Raw genomic sequence first — 26,513 nt, 5'->3', positions numbered from 1 at the left:
CGCTGTGCTTGAGCTATGTTACTGGTGCACAGCGTTCGTCGTTCGACTGGTCATGACTGTTTTCCCAAGATGGTGCCCGCATTTACACATGTATTCATTTTGCACCGGATTTGTCATTTAACTAACCTCCTTGAACAGATTTTCGGTCTTTCATACTACTCGCTACCGTTGGCGCTATTAATTCCACGTCATCTTACAGCGCCGCGGTAGAACTGCTTTGCCCGGTGCGTTCCATACAGATGCTAAGGGGGGATTTTTGAGTCGGTATCTGACGCTACGAGCCATTGACCAAGCGTCAGTATTTTACAAGTTGGGAGTGAGAACGGGTCGACTCATCATCATTTCCTATATTTGACTTGTCCTTCTCTGGTAGTTTTAATTTGATATACAATACCTTCACACCATGTGTTGTTTAGGAAAGATGGGTCTCATGAGTGTGTTTGAACACATCCTGTGTGTGCACACCACCCTGGTGCCTGGGAGCGCCGCATTATACACACAAATGTGAATATGAAATTATCTAGACGAACAGGTTAAATAACAGGACACAACAGTAAATTCAGAGGCGTTCAGTACAGACTGGGTGAGTGACACTAAGCAGTAATGAAGATGGGGGAGGTACAACGGCCATTATTCTTTGGTGTGACAACGGTGTAATGATACCAGTACACTCTGCAGGCAGAAATACAGTACAAACACAATGTTGTACAAAGACCTACAGATGCTTAAATCTCTGGGATATTTTTAACCAGTCTCCTATTTTAGTGAAGCATCTTCATCATCAAGGGTAACTGGAACATTGTCCTTGAATCCTGGTGTTATTTATGACCCAGCTTGATAATATACCACAAAAACAACTGACAGTGCCTATATCACGCACACTTTCAAGAGACAGCAAACTGTAAATCCTTTCTCTTAACGTGTGTGTGTGTGTGTGTGTGTGTGTGTGTGTGTGTGTGTGTGTGTGTGTGTGTGTGGCCACTGTAACACAGTTACCAAGCCCCTTAACAGCTCTGAGCCACGTTGGAAAATGTGCCCTGCGTGCATTAATAAAAACTGGAGCAAAAAGACTTCACATGAGCACACGTGATATTCACGGAGGTATAATACACACGATGCACACCACCCCCGAGAAGATATGTATAACACTGTCACACCAATTTGCCCATTCCCTCTTCCGCTCCTCCCTCCCTCCCTCCCTCCTGCCATGCTCTTTTCTTCCTCCCACTCCCTCCTTCCTCCCTCTCACTAAACAGATGGAGGTGTCAGTTAATTTCCACCTGAACACACGCCAGGGCGGAGCTACCGCGCTCATTAGCATGTTCTGGAGTGAGGAGTTGTCTGTTTGGGTCACAGAGGTTTCTGTGCTGACCCAGCTGTACGGCCTGTCTGCACAGAGAGGTCGAGGGTAGGTGAGCGGTGACAGCGGCACAGAGCTCTGTGCTGCCTTTCTATTACTGCAACCTCTGGACGCACCTTTTGTCCTTGCTCTTCTCTTCTAAAGCTGATAAAAATAAAGCACTGTTTTTTTTTGTTGTTTTTTTTTAGCTTAAAGGAACAGTTCACTCCAAAAACGTAACCCTGTTCTTAATTACTACTGCCTGCAGTACTTCTACAGAATTATATCAGCAAACTATGTAATGTAAACAGGGCTGGTTGTTTACAGAAGTGAGTGGTATGGATATTTCCGACAACAAACTTCGAGCTAGCAAGCTACACACTGAAATTGGCTTTTTGGCAAGTTTTGAAGAAAATTTGGATAGTGCAATAAAGCAGGCCTGTTTGGTTGTTTCAGGGAATGATTGTAAAGGTTTACAAAGAATACATTTACGGCATTTCCTCTCTAACTGGGACATTTTGGGACCGTTTGGTGGGGATTGCTGTAGACGAAGTACAAACGGCAATACACTGGTAAGAGCAAATTAGGTTTAACCATGTATCCAGCTAATTCAAATAGCTCAGGCTACTGTGTTGTGTGAACAGTTCTTTATATAGAGAGAGAGAGAGAGAGAGAGAGAGAGAGGCTGCGGGTTGGAATTGAACCCAGCTGCTGTGCTAAGGACTGAACCTTGGTACATGGGGCGCACGCTCAACCAAGTGAGCTACAGGGATGCCCCAAGGGGTGCAAATGTTCCACCAAAACAAGTTGTTCCTGAGTCCATTTTGCAGAGCCACTATCTCTGCGCCCGGAGCTTAGCCGATTGTGATTGGTTTAAAGAAATGCAAACAACCCAGAGCGTTTTTTTTTCCTCTTATCCCAAAATGTATGTGTGGTGTAGCCAGACCTTACTCCACAGTGCTGTGGAGATGGGTTAGTAATGTGAGACACCAGCAGCGGTCTCCTCCATTCACCCTGACCTCCTCTGTACGCAGACTTTGTCGCTTTTTATACTACATCGGCTGACTTCCTCTGAGGGAGCCCTGCACGTCCTGGCTCACGATTACGTTGGTTATATAAGATTTAAATAGTGCATTACTTTACGTAAGTGCGAACCGTGAATGAGAACAGCCTGAATGTTGATGAGGGTGGTGTTATCATGTGAAGAAAGTATGCCAATGCATTCCTTTAATAGTGATAAATGATTGATTGCAACTCAGAGCAATAGCCAACTTGAAAGAAAGTTGCACACAAAAATGATCAGAAGCACCCACCTACATAATGTAATACTCTGAGTGGAGTGGAAGGCTTCTCTGCATGCTCCCCAGTGAGACGCTCCTCTGTCTCTTAGCTGGGACCTCACTGAAAACACTCTGGAGATGAAAAAAAAAAAGAGGTGGAGGCAAATACACCCTCTCGCAAAAGGGTGAACTAAGTTGGCATGTGCCTCCCTTTGCCTCCAACACTCGAGTGGGACTGCTGTTCCATCTATGCTTAAGGCTACCTCAGACTGGGTGTGGACTTTTAAAAGCGTGGTTTAGTTATTGAACAAGTGCTCAGCTGTGACTTGCTCTTGGATCTTGTAGGATATTTTGCTTCACGGGTACAGCTACTGCCTTCTTTCTTCTGCTACCTTGTCTTTTCTCTCGTCTCTTCTTTGCTGACCTCCTCCTCCTGCTGTCTTATTTTTTTTTTTCTTCCTCTGGATCTATGTGCTTTGTCCCATTTGATTTCACCAAAACAGGATGGATCTCTTTCATCTACTTCCTCCTCCTCAAACCATTCCTTCTTCCTGGTGTCTGTCTGTCCAAAAGATGAATTAACAGATGTGACATGCTGTTACCTCTTTTACAGAAGAAGCTCCTTCAACTGAGACAAAACTTCCCCTTTATTTTATCAGTGGTACCTCATAAAAAAGGCCATCTTGGTACTTCATTATTTATTAACAATGCTGCAATGCCATTCCCTTAATGCTTCTGGTAGCTTTTACTAACACAAATACCTCCATACAAGGTTTCATTAGCTAAATGTCATGTTTGAACAGTTTTTTGGAAAAGTGTACATCTCTCCGGAACATGCGGTATTGATTAAAATAATACAGTTTTTTTTTTTATTATTATTGTTTAAAGCTACAATGTGTACAATTTTGGTGTGATTATGCTATGGATCAAATTATTCAGATGGCATGTTTTTGTGAACAAATCGAACAGCCTGGTCTCACAGAATTCCGTGAAATGATCACGAACTGTTAACTGCGCATTACGTGGTGGTGGTACGGAATGTGTGAAAATTCCGTGTGGCCACCACGGAAAATGATGCCAATGTAAAGTCAAGGAGAAGATGACGTAGCATTAAGAGCGACTACGGTAGCGAGTAGTATGTAAGGCCGAAATTCCGTGTAAGGAGGTTGGTGTCCCGCATGTCATGTTTCCTAAAGTCGCTTTCTTCTTTTCCTAAACCCAACCATCTCATTCTTCTCGCGTGTCACGGAACCGTAAGCCAACCCACGACCTTTTCCTTGACTTAAGGGGCCGTGTTTATTTAATGGAATTCTTCCGTGAGCCCATCACGGAATTTTCGGCGATCCACGTTCATTTCACGGAATTCTTCCATGGGCCCACGGAATGTTTTGCGATTCCGCGAAACTGCCACAGATTTTGAGTTAAGGGGCCGTGTTCATTTCACGGAATTCTGTGAGATCAGGTTGAATCGAACAAATCAGATGAAAATCTATGCAGTTTACATGATGCTTTCAGCCCTTCCAGCTCCAGTGTCCCTGGCTTAAATCTGTGACTTTTTTTTTGGGTACTACATCTGGCTGAGCCAAAGCCAGACATTTTCTAATTCTATACCTGAAGGTTTTAAGAAACTAGCTCAAATGTGTGCTGCAGGTTTTTTATTGAAATTGCAGCTGTGAGCTGCATGTTTTCTGTGCCTGACTGACTCAGGCAGCAGCTCATTATGCAGTCAGCTCCTGGACTGTGTGTTCTCAGAGTGAAGCAGAGCTCAGTAGGCACAAGTCAGTGTTGGAATTTTATCTGAGATCAAGTAGAAAAGAAATGATGAAACAAAACATTCACTTCAGCCACACTTCCAACTGAGAAAAATAACTATTAGACATGAAAAGATAATAGGACAATATTTGGGTTTAATTATATATGCTATAAGAGTCAAACAAAGTTTGTTTCACCTGCATATTATAATCACGTTGTCTCTTTGTGTACCTACGTCCTGAGGAAGGCTCAAGCCGATACGCGTTGTATTTTTAATGTCATGTTAATTAAAGGCCTTTTATCACTTTTTGTAATCAACCTTGAGTGTTTGGAAATGGTTTTAAAGACTTTTTTTTACTCATAATTCGTTCTCCTTTCCATGTACTTTATTCCCTTCCACGAGCACTGGTGGTAAAAAGGATACCGGAAGCGCTCCTGCCACTTTTTTCTTTACAAAGTTAGTTTGAGGTTGCAAAATCAGATATGTGTTCGATAGGAATGACTCTATTTTCTACTTATCACTTTTAAGTTATATGTAGGCCTAAAGTATTATTGCTAAAGTATGTTTTTGGATAACTGTTCCGGTGCAGCTCTGGGGATATTTTTTTAGGCTGCACTCACTCTACGTGTGCTGCTAGTTAGATTTCTGTAGCATAAAAGCCAAATCACATTGTTCTCTCCATTACAACCTTCTTGTAGTATCCCTTTGCTCTATGTTTGTTAAGCACTGAGCACATATTTGCATCGTAAGACATTGTCCAGATCATTTTAAATTGTTCAGCAGAACTTCCATGTTTAAGGTGAACTTTTGAATTTGCTGTAATAGTGCATACAGTATACTTGTAGGAGCAAAAGCACAAGCCTCTTCTGTTTCTTCCCCTCGTTCTCACACTTGTTCTGCCTTTACTGGAAAGTAAAACCGTACATATGTTCCCTACTTTTTGTCACTCTCACTGACACTCAAAAGAAAAAGAAAAAACCTGTGTGTCAACATATGGAGATTTTCAGTTCTGTCAGCATCAAGCATCTTTAAAAAAAAGCCGGTGTGATGTTCAGCTGATGAGACAGATGGTTCGTTAGAGAATCACAAGTATACCGCTATACCCGCTAAGTCTTCCACTCACTTCAGGAACAGACCTTTAGAGGCCCAGGCTTCTGCGAGTCTGGTAGGGTGTGCGCCCTGCTACCATAACAGATCTGAGATGTGCTGTCCAGCAAAGTCATGGGCCTTTTTAAAGGTCCCATGACATGGTGCTCTTTGGATGCTTTTATATAGGCCTTAGTGGTCCCCTAATACTGTATCTGAAGTCTCTTTTATATAGGCCTTAGTGGTCCCCTAATACTGTATCTGAAGTCTCTTTTATATAGGCCTTAGTGGTCCCCCTAATACTGTATCTGAAGTCTCTTTTATATAGGCCTTAGTGGTCCCCTAATACTGTATCTGAAGTCTCTTTTATATAGGCCTTAGTGGTCCCCTAATACTGTATCTGAAGTCTCTTTTATATAGGCCTTAGTGGTCCCCTAATACTGTATCTGAAGTCTCTTTTATATAGGCCTTAGTGGTCCCCTAATACTGTATCTGTCCTTATAAGTCCGTATAAGTCCTTTTCCCGAAATTCAGCCTTGGTGCAGAATTACAGCCACTAGAGCCAGTCCCACAATGAGCTTTCCTTAGGATGTGCCATTACTGTGTCTGTAGCTATTGAGGAGGAGAGGGGGCGGGGGGGGGGGCAAGGTGGACAGTGGGGGTGTGGCCTTGACCAGCTGCCACTTTGCTCGTTTGAAAGCTATGATGTCTCTCTTTCATGGGCGGGCCAAATTCTCTGGGCGGGCAAAGCAGAGAAAGAGGAGGTAACCTTCCTCCTTATGACCTCATAAGGAGGAGATTCCAGATCGGCCCATCTGAGCTTTCATTTTCTCAAAGGCAGAGCAGGATACCCAGGGCTCGGTTTACACCTATCGCCATTTCTAGCCACTGGGGGACCATAGGCAGGCTGGGGGAACTCATACTAATGTTAAAAAACCTCAAAGTGACATTTTCATGCCATGGGACCTCTTTAAGTGATCCACTGAATAATAATATCTGCATTAAATGCTTTGTTTGGCCATATATTTGCTCCCCTTACCGTCTCAGTTCTACCTCTACTTTCTTTTTTCTTTCCGTGACTTTATCCATATCCACTTCTGTTTTTCCCCTCTTCATCTGGACAACTACCAAGTTTTAGTTTCCATGGCAACATACAGTTTTCTTTTCCTTCAGCAAAACTGGTAAAAACTCAGAGAGTTTGGTGTGCAGCTACTTTGCAATGCATTTCATCTGGTTAGGGTGAATATTCTTCTTTCCTCCCACGTAAATACATTCATCATTTCTTAGTTATTGATGACAGTTGTTAGAGATCATATACTGTATGCTGAAGATACATGTACAGATTTTTAGGAAGGCATTGATGTTGATGTTTTGGTTTTTTTTAAGATTATTTTTTGGGCATTTTCGGCATTTATTTTTGACAGGACAACTGAAGACATGAAAGGGGAGAGAGAGGGGGAATGACATGCAGCAAAGGGCCACAGGTCGGAGTCCAACCCAGGTCCACTGCATCAAGGAGTAAACCTCTATATATTGGCGCCCGCTCTACCAACTGAGCTATCTGGGCGCCCGAAAAACCCTCTTAAAATCAGGTTACATATGTTTGTGAGAGCTGATTGACTGAAGAAGCTTTTTCATTTTAGTATCTTTGTGGGCCCTCCTCACATGAGGAGGCCCTGTATACTCCCAAGTCCTCCAAACCATACAATATCGGCCGTTTATGTCTACCCTCTCTAATACGACTCATAGGAGCGTTTCATAAATTAGCATTCCCTAGTGGTGGCAGGATATACGACCTCATATCTAAACCAGAGAACGTAACGGCACAAAAACGACTTAAATTAATGAGTTAAGATTAGAAAAAGATTGTGGTTTTGGTTAAAATCAGACGCTTCTTCAATTCCGGTTACACACGTGACGCAGAGCGTAACGTAGCTCCATTTGTTTCTTAAAGTAAAAAAAAAAAACTCACTGTTTACTTTTATTTTGAAACAGGACTCAAACCCCGGTCTCCTGGATGAAAGTTCTGTGTTGCTGTTTTTTTTAAGATTATTTTTTTGACATTTTTAGGCCTTTATTGACAGGACAGCTGAGGACATGAAAGGGGAGAGAGAGGGGGGGAATGACATGGAGCAAAGGGCCGCAGGTCGGAGTCGAACCCATGCCCGCTGCGTCGAGGAGTAAACCTCTATATATGGGCACGCGCTCTACCAACTGAGCTATCTGGGCGCCCGTCCGTCCTAACCCACTTCCTTAACCCACCTCCTCAAATGGAATGGTCACTTTACATCCTGCTTTGCTTTCGTCATAACTACTACGGCCACTAGACGCTGCCGTCACTTTAAACCTAAATTTAAGTCATATTTGCTTTTTGAAAAAACAACTTATGTGAAACCCCCCCCGAGTCCGACACCCCTGGCTGGAAGTTCCCGCCGGCAGCAGCTTTCCTACAGTGTTTTAAGCCCCCAATGTCATCTTCCAGGCAGCGCTGCTCTGGAAGGCACTAGGATTAGGCAATGGTTAGGGTTAGGTGCCTTGAAGTCGACGTTGGGGGCTTAAAACACCATCGAGCCTTTCCCACTGCTGGGGGAGATCAGCACCTTGGAGAGCGCCGCGGTGCACAGTCCTGAAACTTCCCAGGTCTTTGTGGTAGAGGAGGCGGTGTTTGGTGGAACCTGGTGGATGCTCGTCGATGGGATTTATATTCTTCATGTTAGCTCTCTATCTACCTAATATTGTCATTCTTTTTGTGACTATTCTGTACACATAACATCCATTGCGTGTCTGTGCGTCCTGGAGGAGCCATCCTTCCTCCCTTGCTCTTCTTGAGATTTACTGCTTTCTACTTTAATTTATATCCAAATCAAGCTTTTTGTTTTTTGTTGGGGGGGGTCTAGGAATAGAGGGTGTAATGTTGTACATATTGCATACCCCTTTTAGAATAGTGATGTTGTGCTCTATAAAAAAAAACTGACTACTATTATTAAGGTTTTTTATTAGACTTTATAGTAGTCTCAGCCAGGATCTTTTATCTTTATATATCTATATATATCATAACATAGCATAGCTGTGGGAACACGTTTTGAGTGGGTGGTGCTGACAAAATGGTCAGACGCTCCTGCTCTAATTTTGACCATACTTTTTTTTTAAGTCTGTCTCTTGTGAGTCCTGTATATTAATGGACAATGTGCATTACTAAATCCATCCCATTAAACCTATCCACCTTTATATCAGTGGATTTAAAACATCGTGATAATTCAGCCACCTGGACCAGGCGTACTGCAGCACCATCAGCCATCCCCATCCTTTAGCATAATCATACCCCTCTACTGTACTTGGTGCAGCTATAATGAAGAGGTTACATAAATAAGAGGGTGATAGCTGGTGCCGGAGTCTTTTTACACCTTTTTCCCTGGTGGTTTGCTTTTGTTCGCAGCTCGGAGTAACATTCTGTTCACTGGTTCATTCATGACAACATGGAGACTCAATCACAGGTTATACGGTTGTTAGGTTCATGTAAACAGATAAACCTCACCAGTTTAAGGGCAACCGCCAGGTATTTCTGTTAAACACAGCTAATGAATACATCATGCCATGTCAAACAGGCAGTGAGGGAATGACAGGTTGTGTATTGATGACTTTGCGTGAAAAGCTTCCTTTTCCTTGCCCTTTAGCGGCGATGTCAAAGAAATCTTTCCTACAACATGCAGTAAAACTGTTTAACACTTCACCACTGTCTGTCTGTGTCTGTGTCTGTCTGTCGGTGTGTGTCTGTCTGTCTGTCTGTGGGAGCCAACATGGGTGATTGCTAATGACTGTTCTGAAATGGTCTCCTAAAACTCTTTTTGATAAGCATCTCAAATACATGCCTGCCCAAAATGAATGCATGTGCATTCCTATGTAAATGTTGGTAAATCAAACAAGCTTTTGCTTTAGTCAGTGTTCATACTCCTTTTTAAAAGCCCTGCTGCTCATTTCCATTTTAAGGAAATAAGCTTACTTATGTCTATTAATATGATAATATCAGCCACTCGACTGCTGTTAGAATGATTCTCACGCAATGAAAGTAATTGTCCATTTATTCAAGAATCTGTTCCCTAAGTAATATATTCAAATTGATTGAATTTTGCTGTAGGCAGGCTGAAAACTGATATGTTGATGCTTTTGGGGGGCATTCACTGTCAATTATTTAATAAAGAAATCAAAGGGTGTCACAAAATGTAGTCGTTTATCCAAACAATTGAGAGACATATTTTACACTGAGACGCAAAACTGGGGATTTTCCCTCAAGTCATTCCCTAATTCAATCAAGCAGCCGGTTGTTTCAGCTGCAGGAGGTTTGAAGGAGGAGAGAGCTAAAAATGATGATGAAAGACGACTCTGTGTTGTAGATCATATGAGAGAGAAGAAATCAAACATTATTGTGACAAACAACAATCACTTTTAATTCTTAAAACGCATATTGCCAATAGACAGTTGATTCCTAACCTTGTACACATCAGTTCGCAAGACAAGCTCAACTCAAGGTTCACTTCCTCGCTTATTCCGTTTCGGCCGTCTTGAGCTGAGATTGTTTTGTCAAGTGATGTTTGCAAGATCAAGAATCATCTGTTTATTTCCCTCCTAAACACAAATATGTTGATATTTATTATCAAATATAGATTTAATGCATTCTTCCTGTGCAATAGTTCTACCTCCCTGTGGTAACTGGGAGGAATCACTTATCTTTGGTACTTTATTTAAAGGTGAAACCACAAGTGAGTGCACACTGTCGATGATAGTCCCTCCCTGCACAGGAAAACTTTGTGCAATCAACTACAACAATTACGGTAGATCAAAGTTAGAACCAGGAAGTCGATCTGTAAACTATGTTCGATGTTGGCAATGCAGTTTCACTCCAAAATGTGACATCCACCATTAAAAACCAAGGGCGTAACTTTGGGTTCAACACTGGTGGGGGGTGGGGGTCGAGATCTCAACTATCTAGGGAGGTCCCGGGACACGTCTGCATGTCTTGAGAAAAGCGACAAAAACATCGAAACAACTGTGGGGAAAAAAAACTTGAAAAAGACACAAAAACGTTGAAAAAAGCACGAAAAACTCAGAAAGGAGCAAGAAAAACATTGGAAAAAAAAAAAACTCCAGAAAGACAACAAAAACGTCCAAAAAAAACCCAGAATGTCTGTCTGTCTGTCTGTCTGTCTGTCTGTCTGTCTGTCTGTCTGTCTGTCCTTCGATTTTCTTGACAACTGTTCATCAGATCGACTTCACACTTGGTTGGAGTATTCCTGAGGACCAAAGGAAGTGCAGCGTAGAGTGTGAGCTCTTGAGCTCTACGGGGCATATTTATTACACTTTGTAGTGTATTGAGAGAGGACCCCTTTTAACTGTTACACCGCCGAACGGCATGCTGGGTACAGCTCGCTCTTCATCGCCTGCTACACAGTACATTCAAGAACACATAGAAAGAGAGACCGGAGAATTTACATTGTAGCAAACTCCAACATTTCAAGCATCAGCTTTTGTTCCCAGAACTAGCCTGGTCCCAAATAGTTAGGTGTTAGCAAAAGTACTCTAGCATTGCTAGGGTACGCAACTATGTCATGGCAGGTGTATTGCTCAAGACCCAAGGAATTGCAGTGTCGAGTGTAAAGTTCTTTGGATAAGCGGTTCTCCCAAAAGCTGAAAGCATCAATACCGGAGGCCGAGCAATCGGCCCGTTCCGAACAGTAACGTGTTGAACGGGCCTACACTGAAAAGTTTTGAGGCACTTTTCCTTTTTTAAATTCTCATGTTGAAGATACAGTAGACTCATCTCTGACTGACAGATGAAGTCTGAAGTCTTTAGCACACGATATTTTTCTACATCTGCCACCTAGTGTGAAGTGACTCAGAGGCTTGGAGCTATGGTGAGGGAAATGGGGAGGCTGGTACTGTGCCGTAGCATCAGTGTTGCATCTGTACTGTAGGAATAAGGGGCTGCTGAGACTTGACCCTCAAACGCTGTGGATCTTGGGGGGTCGCTACCCATGAGGCCGCAGAGGCTGGCTGCCACAGTGACCTCCTGAACTCTGGATGTCAGAGCCAGCAGCAATATTATCCTCCAGACTGCACTGTGAGATCCGGATTACCGTCTCTTCCTGAGTGGAGGATTGAGGAGGAGGAAGAAACGGGAGTAAAGAGGAGAAAGTGATAGATGGAGCATGGTGATGTCTTTTGAGGGCTGGCAAGAAAGTGAGAAAGAGGAGGACGAGCAGGAGGAGGGGAAGAGAGCTTCAATGTCAGCTGCAGGATCAAAGGAGAGAGGGGGAGGCAGACTTTGGCAATGAAGGCACCTGAAATCCATTCAAATTAAAACATACGCTGAAACAAAAGTCAGCACGAATGTGTGTGTGTACATTTACTTGGGTTTGGGTGTGTGTGTGTGTGTGTGTGTGTGTGTGTATGGCTGGAGGTAGGCGAGCATCAGGGAGCAGGGGAGTTTTGGGAAAGGTCATGAGGCACAGTGGCATGGTGGCATATTTCATTTATAAGCTCACTGGGGCATAGCTGTGCTGCAGGGCAGATTAAGCTGTAACTCCTCAGTTTGTACTGAAAATGCAGGGCATGTACCATTAGTGAGGAAAAACAAACCTCCCTTAGACCTACAAGTAAATTAGTTATGTTGCTGTGGTTGATGCACAATGTTTTGTTTTTTTTATTCTTTAATTTCATTTTGGATTGCATTGGTTCAAAAACAAACAGAGGCAGGGAATATATGGCAAAAGGGCATTTATTAAACCTGTGTTTTTGATATTGACATTGCATACAGTGACTCAGCCTAATGGGAAGTGCTCGCTGGTTGTGCTGGAAACATTGGGAATTAACCAACTCTGTAGCTTTTTGTTGTTTTAGCTGTTTTGTAGTTTTCTGTCTCCTGGCTCTTAGCAACCTCCCAATATAAAACCAAAGGGAGTAGTTTCCAGCAAACAAGTTCAGACAAGTGCACTCTGCCCTCCCATTCCCTAACAGCAGAGAGCCCCAGTAAACCACCACCTAGTTGCGCAGCCAGCGAGCTAAAGAGCAAGATATTTTTGGTAGAAACCAGGGGTTGATGCATAAACTGTATAAGTGAAGCCAAAACACTATAGTTACACTATTAACAGCATAGGTCATAAACCCCGCCCCCTCCATGTTAGCGGATGGGATATAGACCAAACTAAAAAATCAAAGTACAAGCCAAATACATTTTTCCCAAAGATGGTTTCTGTCATTTTTGGTAGTTCTATCACGCTGATGTTTGTTATATAAGTAAATGCTATAAAAATGGGTTTGACATCATGATTGACAGCTGTGTTTAACTGACGATTGGTCAGGCGGTTGTATGGGAGGAACTTCGATACCGCGGCTCTACCGCCTGCTAAAAATACTCTCGTTCCAAAATTGAAAGATAGCAGGGCCAGTATCTGGGATATTTTGGCTTCACTTTTGCACAGTGGGAGGATGTGGAGGCGCGTCGTCCATCTTTATATACAGTCCATGGTAGAAACCAAAGCGGAGCTAAAAGTCCAGTAAATATTACAGTAAACTTACATTAGTCCAGTGGCATGAATAATTATTTCAATGGGATGCTTTATGTTGTTCTGTGTCTCCAGCCAATAGTCATACTAATAAGCTGAGTGTGTGTGCCTGTACAGTATTTCAGTGAGTTTGTATTTGTAGTGGTCAAAATGTCCTTGCAACGTGGCTCAAAATGCAAAGCTAACAAAATTCATCTTTACACCTAGATTTGGACATTTTCTCTAAGGAGAGTACATCTGTACAATCCAATGCAATTCACTATATAAGCGCTGTAGTAAATGCTATTTTTGTGAAGCTTATAATGCTGTGAATTATAACACTGCATATATGATCCAGTCTGAAAACCTACACTGTATTAACAAGCATGCACATTATAAAAAGAATATTGTATTTTGAACTGATTAGTGTTGGTTGATTTCATGTTGAGATGATGAAATTTGTGTCGTTCAGCTCTTGAGAATATAAACATTCATACAGTGCGTGTATTTTCTTGCGGAGGTTGAATGCTGCTCCATACGACATTTTTAGCGGACGAATCCTACGAAAAAGCTAAATCCATACCATCCTCTTTTCAAGGAATTTGACATCAACCTTTCTGGTCAGAGATACAGGTTTCTAAAAATAAGGTGCAACATGTTCAAGTTTTCATTTATTCCATGTGCAATAAGAGCTCTCATTTCTAATGCACCATAAACTGCCTCTTGGTTCCTCACACAGCTTGGCACTTTAATCTTATCTGATCCCTATTCTTATTGCTGCCGTTTTTATGTTTTTCTAGCTGCCTTGGTGAAGCTTGTTTTCTTATGGGACAACAAAGATCTGAACTGAACAGAGTAAACATACAAAATGAACTTTGTTTGTGGTTAACCAGCTATCAGATGCACTCATGTCTCAACAGTGATTCATTTGAATGTATACCATTGGTTCCCATTCATCGGCGGAAAGATCTCATCCCACTCAAACTCAACTGGGCGACAGGAGAATGAGATCGTGCTGCTCCATGGTTTATCATTTAACATATTTCATGTTTCTTTCACCTTTAGTGCTGCTCAATACCGTCTGACGGCTGACCTTTGGGGGAGAATGAGAACGGCCTGTAAGCGTAAGCACCCGCTCACACACAAGCCAGGAGAAATAGGCGAGTGCATGCACTCTTCTAAGGTCATTGCCCGAGGCAGTCAATAAGAGTGGTGAGCTTTTGTGTTTGTCAATACTTTCCAGCAACAGTTTGACACAGCTATATGCTAGAGATAAACATGAGGAAGAGCTTCTCTAATACATTGATGGAAATATATCTCACTAAAATGGAAGGAGTCTCTGTCGGTATGTCTGTCTTTCGATTTTCTCGATGACCGTTTATCCGATCGACTTCAATTGTGTTCGTCGGTGACATTTTATTTCTAGCCTGACAAGCCAGACCCACATCAAGATGTTGGGTCTGGGAACTCACCATTGGCAGGGCTCAATCTGAGGGGCGGGATAAACGGTTATCTTTCAAATTCCCTTTGCACGCAATAGGATAGCGCTACAACCAACCAGAGCAACGCTAGTTGATGGATTAAACTTTATGTGAGAATGTCTCTCTGTCACCCTGTGTATGTCTCTCTCTCTCTCTCTCTCTCTCTCTCTCTCTCTCTCTCTCTCTCTCAAACACAAGCCAACTGTCCGTGTCATTTCTCAGTATCTCGCAGTGTCAGCGCTGGAGTAGACTATAGTCATCAGTCAAGTTTGGGTGGTTGATTTAAATGGTTAGTTAAATGGAACGTTCTGGAACTGCGCTCCATCACCTTCCGTTATTACTAAATGAATGTGATTGGAAGTTTCATACATCAATGTTTGATTCTGCAGCGGCTCACTGCTGTGAGTCAATGAACAAGGCAACTGTCTTAGGTTAGTTCACATGTGTGGTATAACAGCAGGACAGTTGAGTGTTTGGCAAGACTAAATTAGCTGGCATTTTCAAAATAAGACATTTAAGAGAGAAAAGACATTTAGACTAAAAGTTAAGTAAAATGTGATGAATTTCCATCGACTAAAACTAGGCTAGGACTATGAAGGATAAAAATGACTAAAATGTGACTAAAACTAAAAGCATTTTCGTCACGGGTACAGCTCGCTCTTTGTTGCTCGCTACAATATTAACTGTTACACCGCTAAATGAAAATTGGACACTTTCTAACCTCACCACAGCCTCTGCTCTATATGTTTATCCAAACCTGGTTTAATGGGGCCTTTGACACTCGAGCATTGTTGCAGCAGTTAACATCCAGACACACAGGCAGGCAGGTAAACAAAGGGAGAAACATTCACATCAGCTGCACAGACACACACACACACACACACACACACACACACACACACACACACTCTCACAAGCACAGAAAACGCACTCATAGCTGTGTGCACGCTGCTCCAAAATCCTGCAGAGAGGAACATTAAGTCATACAAACACCTTGAGTGTCAGCCTTGGCTGTGAAAGGGGGGGAAGATGGATGGTCTTTAGCCTCGGCTGCTCAGGCAGTGATGAATGACCAGATAATTTCCAGGCCACACGCACACAAACCAGCGCACATGCTCACACACATCTGCGTGAAAACTTGCACACTTAGAAAAAGCACTGAAAAGCACATAAACATACAAACTAACACATGACAGAAATACACAACAGCTGTATACCCTAAATATATGCAGAGGACATGCCCGGATTATCCATAAGGGCACTTGGGCCAGTGCCCAGGGGCACCAACCATTCACAACCAGTGGGGGGGCACCACATGACACAAGCTTTAACAATGTTTTCCGTAAATTGTTATATTATTCACTTGAAATTGTTGAAAGACCATATATTATTGGTTTATGAACACTCATTTCAGAGTAATAATAATGTTATAATAATAAATTATAAATAAATCCATATTACATGACCACTATCACTCCCCTCCCCAAGAGTTGAGTTGGTACGCGCAAATGTATCATTTGGGGGATGGGGGTTAACAATAATCAAAAGTGGCCTGTTTAACCCCCCAAAAATGTTATCATAATGATGAATTTAAAATATTAACTGTTATAAAAAATGATAAGTGGTTGGCTTTCTTGATTCAATGTAATTGGCAAGCAAAGAAAAACATTTTTCATACAAACCCCCCCACCTCTGGGTGAGACTTGGTTGCGCCCAACCCTTCTCGTGTTTTCCAAGCACACAGCACAGCGGGGGTGCTTCGTGAGTTTACTCAGTATCCAGAGAAGTGTAAAAGACCGGTCCACAGTCTGCACTTCTTGTCCTAGAACTCGTATTTCTTTCAGAGGACTTTCTGCAATAAATCCATATTCTTAGATCTAATATTGATAGTCTTTCGTCCATATCTTATTCATTTTCGGTCCTTTTATTGTCGTTAGCTGTGATGCTAAAGCAGTTTTAGCTTTCCCATGATGCTTTTGAACGTTTTTGACCAATCAGAGAAGTTGCTTTCATGGCCCCTGAAATAAAGTCGGAAAAATACAAATTTGACCGACCCACAATGCTGCAATATATTATGATTTTGGCTTTTTGAATTGAGACATTTGAATATAGTGCTCACTGCTCATATGCCTACAGGTATGTAGTTGGACAAGTTAGTAAATTACATTTGATTAAGCCCCTTGATTATGTCTGATATTTTTGCCAGGAGGACAGCACGGGTAAAGGGGGTGGTAGACGGGGTGGTGGATGGGGGGGGCGCTTTGAGGTATAGTGCCCAGGGCCACCACATTGTCTTAATACGGGCCTGGCAGAGGACACATACATACACACATGCATACTATCTTCTGCAGTCCATGTGGGCTCGACTTACCCCCCCGCGCTATATTTTCCCTACTCTGCCCACTGTGACTGACTGCTCACAGTAAAGAGCTCCCTCAAGAATCCATCGCTGTGCCACTGACTCAAAATAGACAGATGGAGGCGAAGGATATTGGTTCGATTTTATAAAAAAATAGAGGTGTTTTATGGTCTCTCTTGGGATGGAGGGATGGAAGAAAGGAAGTGTGCCCTACACTTAGGAAGCATTTTCACTTTATTTCATTATACTGCAGCAGATTAGTAGCGTAGAAAGAGAAAGGGGCCAGGATGATAAGGTTAGCCATCAATATTTGTTTTTATTTCCCTCTCTTTTTAAAGATACTACATGTGGTATTCTGACCAAACCATTACCATGTCTGAGAATAGTACCATTACTGTGACCCAACAAGACCATCGCTAACAGGGCAGCCAATTATGTCCTGCCGTGTTGGATTAAACAGGAACGGCACAACAGAGGAAGAAGGTGCTGTTCTTTCACATTATTCAAATCCTTTACTTGAGTACACATGTAACAATACCACACTATCAGAATACTCCATTAAAAGTAAGAGTCCTGCATTAATAACTTTGTTAGTACTAAGTATTATCAGCAAAATATAAGTATCAAAAGTAAAGCTACTCAATGCAGAAAAATGGCCCCTGTGAGTATTGGAGTATTAAATATCATATTTGTGTATTATTATATACAATATATAATTGATGCACTAATGTGTATGTAGTGTAAGGTTTACATGTTAAGTCACATCATGTTAAGTCATATAATTCAGTTCATTTACTAAAAATATATTTAGAATGTTTATACTGTTAACTATTTACATATTTGTGTTTACACAATATATGCAAATCCTTATTTGCATATTTACATTTACATCAGCAGTTATGAGTCAGTGAGTGTCAATAGGCGGGGGGAGGGAGGCAGGGAGGTTATTCAGAGTTGTTGTTCGGAGCCCATTACATCTGTCCCCTCGCAGGTTTAGAAATGCTGATTTCCTCTGAAGGGAAAAACGCTGAAAGAAAGAATGACCCCCGCCCCTCTCTCAAAAAAAGGAGACGAAGAAAGAGCCTTGGGGAGCGGCGTCAATGGGTTTTAACCATGGATGTATTAACCCGGCAATAGCAATGATGAGCTTTTCCTCCATTTTCTCAGAACTAATGTTTTGGTAGGAACGAAAGTTTACATCGTACGTTTCTCCGGAATCAGCCAGCGCGAAGGACGTCTATATTCCAATTGGTTGCCGCTGTTTGCAGCTGAACCGCGTCATAGCTCATTACCATAAAGTTGACCTACTTTCAACTTTCTGCTTGGCGCTCTGGTCGCTCAAAACGCCCAAAACGCAACGCCGACAGATTTTCCGCTTCTTGCAGCTGAGAGAAGCCGGCTTCCATTGAAAATGAATGACTTCCGGTAACTTAGAAGGTCAAGTCGGCGGCGATGTGTATGTACACTTGGAGCTGATGAAGTGTGGAGAACAATAAAGTGCTACTTAAGAAAGTTATCCGTCTCCATCCAGCTGTTTCTTCTCTTCAAGAGTGATCCAACCAGTGCATATCGAACCCTCACGTTACAGTAGTACTTTACTATTGTAGTAGGTTGAGGTGGAGCTAGTTACCTCAGGGAGGCCAAGGAGGTAAATTTTTTGTTTTTTGTTTTTTGGTTTGGTGTGTCCATTTGATGGTTGGTTTGTTTGTTTGTGTGTCTGTCAGCAGGATTACGATAAAACTACCTGCCCCTTTTTCAGGAAATTTGGTGGAAGGGTGTGGCATGGGCAATGGAGGAATCCATTAAATTTGGGAGCAGATCCGATTCCCGGGCAGATGCACCAATTATTTATCACTTTTGTTTACTTTGCAAGATAGTTATTTGGAAAAATGAGTTCCTGATTGGGAACACTGCATTAATAATGTGAGATAGGGCATGCCATGGTGAAGGGCTGCGTTCTCCGAGCCCCATTCCAGTTTTAACTTTTTCATACTGTGTGATATTTTATACACTTACTGGCCACTTTATTAAGTAAATCTCTGTAGTACTGGCTTTGACTCCCTTTTGCCTTCAGAACTGCCTTAATTCTTCGTGGCATGGATTCAATAAGGTGCTGAAAACATTCTTCACCCCGATTTTTCACTGGGTCTTTGCTGCATTTCGGCTGTGTTCCAGTTTTGTTCCATCCTCCTCCACGCCCCATACCACACCGGGAGCATCTCAGAGTGTCTTGCCTGCCCAACTAGCAGATTATATTGTCTCTACTTTGTACTTTACTGAACAATCACGTGCTTATTAAACTAGTTTCTACCTTCCACTCCAGGCACTCCTATAATTAAACTCCATGCCTTCTCTTTTCCGTTGTTGTCCTCATAAAAAAGATCTGTGATGTCTATTATGTTTTTCTACCTCCATGATGAATTTCTCGTTGTCCGTGGTGTTTTAGCGGAGACATAAACGATATTGGGGGGGGGGGAAGGGTGTTCTGGTAAATTGACTGGATACTCTCGCTGTTTCACTTCCTGCCCGGCTGTCCGAACGGCCCGCGGCTCGCGTGGAAATAGACCGGGCGTGGAGCGGAGCGGGCCAGAGAGCCGCTTCACGCACGCTTCTGGGATGAGCCGTTGGTGGAATATCAAGCATTGACTTGAATGGCTGCGATTGTTCGCGGGGGTCGTGACACATCCGGAACGCAGCGCAGACGCGCCCAGTGGAAGATAGGGGTCAGAGATTTTGTTCCATATTGACATAATAGCTTCGGATTTGTTGGCTGCAAATCCATGATGTGAATTTTCAGTTCCACCACATCCCAAATGTGCTCTATTGGATTGAGATCTGGTGACTGTGGAGGCCATTTGAGTACAGTGAACTCATCGTCACGATCATGCAACCAGTTTGAGATGATTTGACCTTTGTAACATGGCGCGGTATCCTGTTGGAAGTAGCCATTAGAAGATGGGTGCACTGTGGTAATAAAGGGATGGATGTGGTCAGCAACAATACTCTGGTACACTGTGGTGTTAAAATGATGCTCAATTGGTACTACGGGGCCACAAGCGTGCCAAGAAAATGTCCCCCACACAATTACACCACCAGCAGCCTGAATTGTTGATACAAGGCAGGATAGATCCATGCTTTTTATGTTGCCTATAACAAATTCTCACCTTTCCATCTGAATGTTGCAGCAGAAACCGAGACTCATCAGGACCGGCAACGTTTTCCAATCTTCTACTGTCGGTTGTAAAAAGTGGTTATTTGAGTTACCGTAGCCATTTTATCAGCTTGAACCAGTCTGGCCATTCCCATCTGACCACTGCCATCAACAAGGCATTTTCACCCAGAAAACTGCCGCTCGCTGGATTTTTTGTTTTCGGACCATTCTCTGTAAACTAGATAGATGAAGTTTCTGAAATACTCAAACCAGCCCATCTTGCACCAACAACCATGCCACATGAATCTGCAAAACACTAGTTATAGCTGATACATACAGTACATTTTGTGGAGTTGAATAGTACAATATAGAGTAGCATGAAATGGAAATGCTCAAGTAAAGTACAAGTACCTCACATTTGCATGTACAGTGGTGTGAAAAAGTGTTTGCCCCCTTCCTCATTTCCTGTTCCTTTGCATGTTTGTCACACTTAAGTGTTTGAACATCAAACCAATTTAAACAAAAGTCAAGGACAACACAAGTAAACACAAAATGCAATTTGTAAATGAAGGTGTTTATTATTAAAGGAGAAAAAAAAATCCAAACCATCATGGCCCTGTGTGAAAAAAGTGATTGCCCCCCTTGTTAAAACATACTATAACTGTGGTTGTCCACACCTGAGTTCAATTTCTCTAGCCACACCCAGGCCTGATTATTGCCACACCTGTTCACAATCAAGGCATCACTTAAATAGGAGCTGCTTGACACAGTAAGGTCCACCAGAAGATCCTTAAAAGCTACACATCATGCCGAGACCCAAAGAAATTCAGGAACAATTGAGAAAGAAAGTAATTGAGATCTATCAGTCTGGAAAGGGTTATAAAGCCATTTCCAAAGCTTTGGGAATCCAGCGAACCACAGTGAGAGCCATTATCCACAAATGGCGAAGACATGGAACAGTGGTGAACCTTCCCAGGAGTGGCCGGCCGCCCAAAATTACCCCAAGAGCGCAGCGACGACTCATCAAGAGGTCACAAAAGACCCCACAACAACGTCCAAAGAACTGCAGGCCTCACTTGCCTCAGTTAAGGTCAGCGTTCATGCCTCCACCATCAGGAAAAGACTGGGCAAAAAATGGCCTGCATGGCAGAGTTCAAGGAGAAAACCACTGCTGAGCAAAAAGAACATCAAAGCTTGTCTCAATTTCTCCAGAACACATCTTGATGATCCCCAAGACTTTTGGGACAACATTCTGTGGACCGATGAGACAAAAGTGGAACTCTTTGGAAGGTGTGTGTCCAAGTATATCTGGCGTAGAAGGAACACTGCATTTCATAAAAAGAACATTATACCAACTGTAAAATATGGTGGTGGTAGTGTGATGGTCTGGGGGCTGTTTTGCTGCTTCAGGACCTGGAAGACTTGCCGTGATAAAAGGAACTATGAATTCTGCTGTCTACCAAGAGATCCTGAAGGAGAATGTCCGACCATCTGTTCGTGTACTCAAGCTGAAACGAACTTGGGTTCTGCAGCAGGACAATGATCCTAAACACACCAGCAAGTCCACCACCGAATGGCTGAAGAAAAAACTAAATGAAGACTTTGGAGTGGCCTAGCCAAAGTCCTGACCTGAATCCTATTGAGATGTTGTGGTATGACCTTAAAAAGGCCGTTCATGCTCGAAAACCCTCTAATGTAACTGAATTAGGACAATTCTGCAAAGATGAGTGGGCCAAAAATTCCTCCAGGACGCTGTAAAAGCCTCATTGCACGTTATCGCAAGCGCTTGGTTGCAGTTGTTGCTGCTAAGGGTGGCCCAACCAGTTATTAGGTTTAGGGGGCAATCACTTTTTCACACAGGGCCATGATGGTTTGGATTTTTTTTCACCTTTAATAATTAACACCTTCATTTACAAATTGCATTTTGTGTTTACTTGTGTTGTCCTTGACTATTGTTTAAATTGGTTTGATGTTCCGAAACACTTAAGTGTGACAAACATGCAAAGGAACAGGAAATGAGGAAGGGGGCAAACACTTTTTCACACCACTGTATGTAAGCACCTAAGGTACTTGAGTAAATGTACTTAGTTACATTCCACCACTGTTCTTCCAGCACAAATAGAGCTAAAGTGTTTATATTTCCTGCACAGCCCAGTATCTGCAGGAGTTACATTCATATTGGACAATTCTGCATCTCAACATTCAGGAAGTGTTCTTTACGGAGTGAAGTGGAAAGTCAGGGGGTGGAGGTCTGGGATGCGCATGTAGCGCTTTCAACTATCACTAAAGAGACTGGAGTTTGCATCCTCTCACTGCCACACTCCAACAGTTAATATTGGCTGTTTACAACTATAACCTTAACCTTGTGTTCCAGTCGCTCAAACCCAACCATACCTTGACCATAGATAATTTGCCATAACTACGATCTTTCCCTGATCTTAGCCATGCTGTGGTTTATCATTGAATGTAATTTCGTTCTGCTGAATCGTCCAATATCAATGTTATTTTTTGGCAATGTAGTTTTAGTTGCATAATACATTACTTTGTTGATGGCCCCACTGCAGAAGTGTTTAGTTACTGATCTACATTTGTTTTAAATGTAGATAGAATGGGGTGCCTGTGACTCACTTGAGGGGGAGGTACAATTGATTGAGTGTTGCTGCAATACTTGAAACAAAATAGCTGTTATTTCTGAGTGGCACTTCACTTTTCTAACTGTTCTTAACCTGATGTGTGGGTTTTTATTTCCTGGAAAAATCAGATAGGTTTCTGTTTCGGGTTTGTTTGTAATAAATAAATAAAGCACTACTGTTGGTAGTTAACATGAGCAGTGTCTGAGGAGACAAAGAAAAGAGCACCGCCTACAAAAACACAAACTTTATCAACACAAACAGAGCACACTGTTTGATTGACAGGTGATCTCTGGGAAGTGCAGTGCAGAAACACCCCAGTAACGACCACTTAGCACCTCATATGGAGCCCCCCCCCAAAAAAAAAAAGAATTGTGGATTTTCACTTTAAAGACAGCTCGCGCTCACTCAAGCTCCAGTAAGAAAATGTAAAGGAGATGGAATTGGTGAAGTGAGAGGGGTGCTAAGATGGCGGAGTGTGGTTGAAGAGTATTCACATGGTTGGGCTTGTCACTTTCCTGTCTGGCCTCTCTGACCCTCCCCCCTGTGTTCCCTCCTCTGCCTGGGATGATGGAAATCATGGACTAAAAGGGTGACTGCTCACTGTGTGTGTGTGTGTGTGTGTGTGTGTGTGTGTGTGTGTGTGGTTGTTTATAACTGGCATGTCACCAGTCTCAGGGTGCTGGAGACACCTGATCTGTAACAGGTGGATACACTCCAACACACACACACACACACACACACACACACACACACACACACACACACACACTGCAGAATGCAAAACAGCTTGGCTTCCAGCCATCAGTCTATTATGCCAATTCCAGCGCCATGATCTATTTGTGTGTGTGTGTGTGTGTGTGTGTGTGTGTGCATCTGACATGAGCGTGTTTTGATCCTAATGAGTAACCATGTACTGTTTGTCTGTTATTGCATACAGTATGCAATGTGTGTGATTCAGCATGCAAATAAATCATAACTGCTCTCCTTGTCTCTGTGGCAAGGTGCATAGATCTGCACACACTCATACAGATGCTCTCTCTCTCTCTTAAACTGTCTTTCTCTTCACACACACACATACACACACACACACAGCCAGGCTTTGCCTAGTTAGCGTAATGACACATTGGAGGGCCATCAACTGTCCAGGAAGATAAACAGTAGTGACTGGAGGGCTCATTACTCCCAGTCATGCCTGAAGAGACACATTTTAGATGCTCCATCGTTACAGATTGTATTAAGCTGCAGTAAAAACCAGGAACAGTGAAGCAATAGGTTGTTTCTGTCTCTGAGGAATACTGTAAAAGTTTTGCTTTGCTTAATTTGCTCGTACTTTCTCAAGTCCTGTGCAGTGGTTTGCTTACTGTTAATAAATGATGGAGTGGTGCTGGTTGTCAAATAAGATTTAAGATGCAGAAACAGTATCTCATGGTCTCATGGTGCTAGCTGTATTATGATTAAAGTAATAGTTAGACACTTTGGGAGTTATGCCCATTTGTGTTCTTAGATGAAAAGATCGATACCACTCTCACGTTTGTACAGTAAATATAAGGCTACAGCCAGCAGCCGTTTAGTTTAGCTAACCTTAAACCTACATTGTGTAATTTTTTGAGTTGATTCTTAGCAAAAAAAAAATTAGTTCTTTCACAATATGTGCTCATTCATGTGTAATTACTTCCACCAACTAATCAAAGTATTCTCGTACGCGTAGAATCTGCCATTCAGAATACATACGAGCGAGTCGCTGGAATGACAGCAGCCATGTTGCGCCTCCATCTTTAAAATACATTAGCCAAAGGCACCGTGATGAATGCCAGGGGGAGATTACTCGCCAGGGAAGCGAAAAAGAGAATTAAAACAACAACGCGACAGGCAAAGCAACCAGACCAAAGTTAATATTGGAGTGGCTAGAACAGCTGCGTGTAAACGACGGAGATACTAAGAGCTCATTTCGGGTTTGGCCAGCGTAGCAGTTAAAACGCGCTTGGAATGGGAGGGGCTAGAAAGTAACATTCAGTTGGTTGTCATATACACTTTCACCGCTAGATGGGAGAAATTCTTGTAGCACAATGTAGCTTTAAAGCCTTGAAATAGAAGTACTGTAAACAGCTTCTGTCCAAAGATTTAAAAAAAAAAAAAAAAAAAGGTCAAAAATCTAACAAGATTAAGATTAATTAGGGGGCTTTAGAGGAGCTGGTACAGTAGGTGGAAATTGTTACCTTGGACAGAGCCAGGCTAGCTGTTTGTCATCATGCTAGGCTAAGCATATAACTGCTGACTATAGCGTCATAATTAGAGTACAGCCATAAGAGGCCTCCATGAGCTTTTACACATACTTTACACCTGCTAAAAACATGGCTTGAGTGTAAACTCCATAACCTATATTCCCCCGGACATTATGGTGTTAATACACAATTGCTGTAATTAAAGCCATGCAAGTTTAAAGTATTGCTTCATGCACTTTCAGATTTTTTAAAATAAGCCTTTTTATATTTCCAGAGAGAGGGAGGACCAGAGAGAATAACTGATTCAGGAGCAGTCCTGATGGAGAGACATGAACACATTCTGAGAAGGTAGGTTTACCCACCTTTTTATGAATGTCAAACTATTCCTTTAACAACCTTTCATCTTCCATCTCACATTTTACTGGATGTCATCGAGCCAGTTTACCTGTAGGCTACCTCTTTTTGAATTGAGGATTCAGTCAGATTATTTCTGCTTCCAGAGCGGATCAGGGACCTGTTGGTCGAAATGAATGAACAAATCAACATTTCTGTTGTTTTTGTGATTTTAGTGTTTTAAATCACCAGTGTCAAGTAACTTTTTTTTAAATCAAAAGAAGATTAGAAAACGGGCAGCTCAAATGAAGCAATCTGAGTACATGGGTTCATAGCCATGATAATATAACTACTGTATATACGGCTATGATTCAAAGTCCTTTGCACAATAAGTATCACTCCGCGTCTGAGAGAAACATGTGAGATGAACGAACTGAGAGCTGGTGACATGGAGGGAAGGCGGTCATCTGCACACACACTGCCATGCACAGAGCTGCTTTCAAATAGGCAAAGTATCCCTTTAAGTGTACGCTATATTTCGAATACTTTCACTACTTTACCTTGCTGTCAGACAGACCCCATTGACAAAAACAGTAATTTTACCTCGCAGAAAATAGGTGCTATTTTAAAGCTGCCGCGATCGGTTGGTTTGTTATGTTATTGTGCGCCTTTCTTAACTATAAGAAATAGTCTGCGCTAGCTGCTAGTGTAGGCCAACATTACCTGCGCTGCGTTCCATAGCAACCGCCTCAGTATCTGTGCAGCCAGGAGGGCCTATTTTTTTACTGTGAACACGATTATTTATTAATAAAAATGTACAGTATTTAAATTGGAATGTGACTATAACTTACATATTGCCATACTCGATGACCGTTTTATGAACGCGATCGCTCACTTGAGTCTGTGATATGGTGTGATTATATCACAGCTAATGGCCGTTGTTCGACCCGACGTGAATCACAACAAGCCGCGGCCTGTCGTGAGCTATTGCCTAGATATGAAACCACTGATGTTTTGTCACAGTAAAGCTGCTACTGTCTCTTCTACTGCCGCTTTGCCTCTGAAATCACAGGCCCACACTGTTTCCAACTATCTATTAAAATCAGCTCACAGCAGAGATATACAGTCGCCTTGAACAAAGTAATAAATCATGCTGAATTTCATCTAAAAGAAATTGTTGTATTATATAATTAATGTTTTATCCTCTCTAGACCCATCCTGGCATCTTAGCCGTGGGTGTGTGTGTGTGTGTGTGTGTGTGTGTGTGTGTGTGTGTGTGTGTGTGTGTGTGTGTGTAATTTTTTGATGATGTTGTATATAATGTGTAGAAGGGTTGCT

This window comes from Sander vitreus, chromosome 14, assembly GCF_031162955.1.
Source record: "Sander vitreus isolate 19-12246 chromosome 14, sanVit1, whole genome shotgun sequence".
Lineage (NCBI taxonomy): Eukaryota > Metazoa > Chordata > Actinopteri > Perciformes > Percidae > Sander > Sander vitreus.
This window is presented reverse-complemented; position numbering follows the sequence as displayed.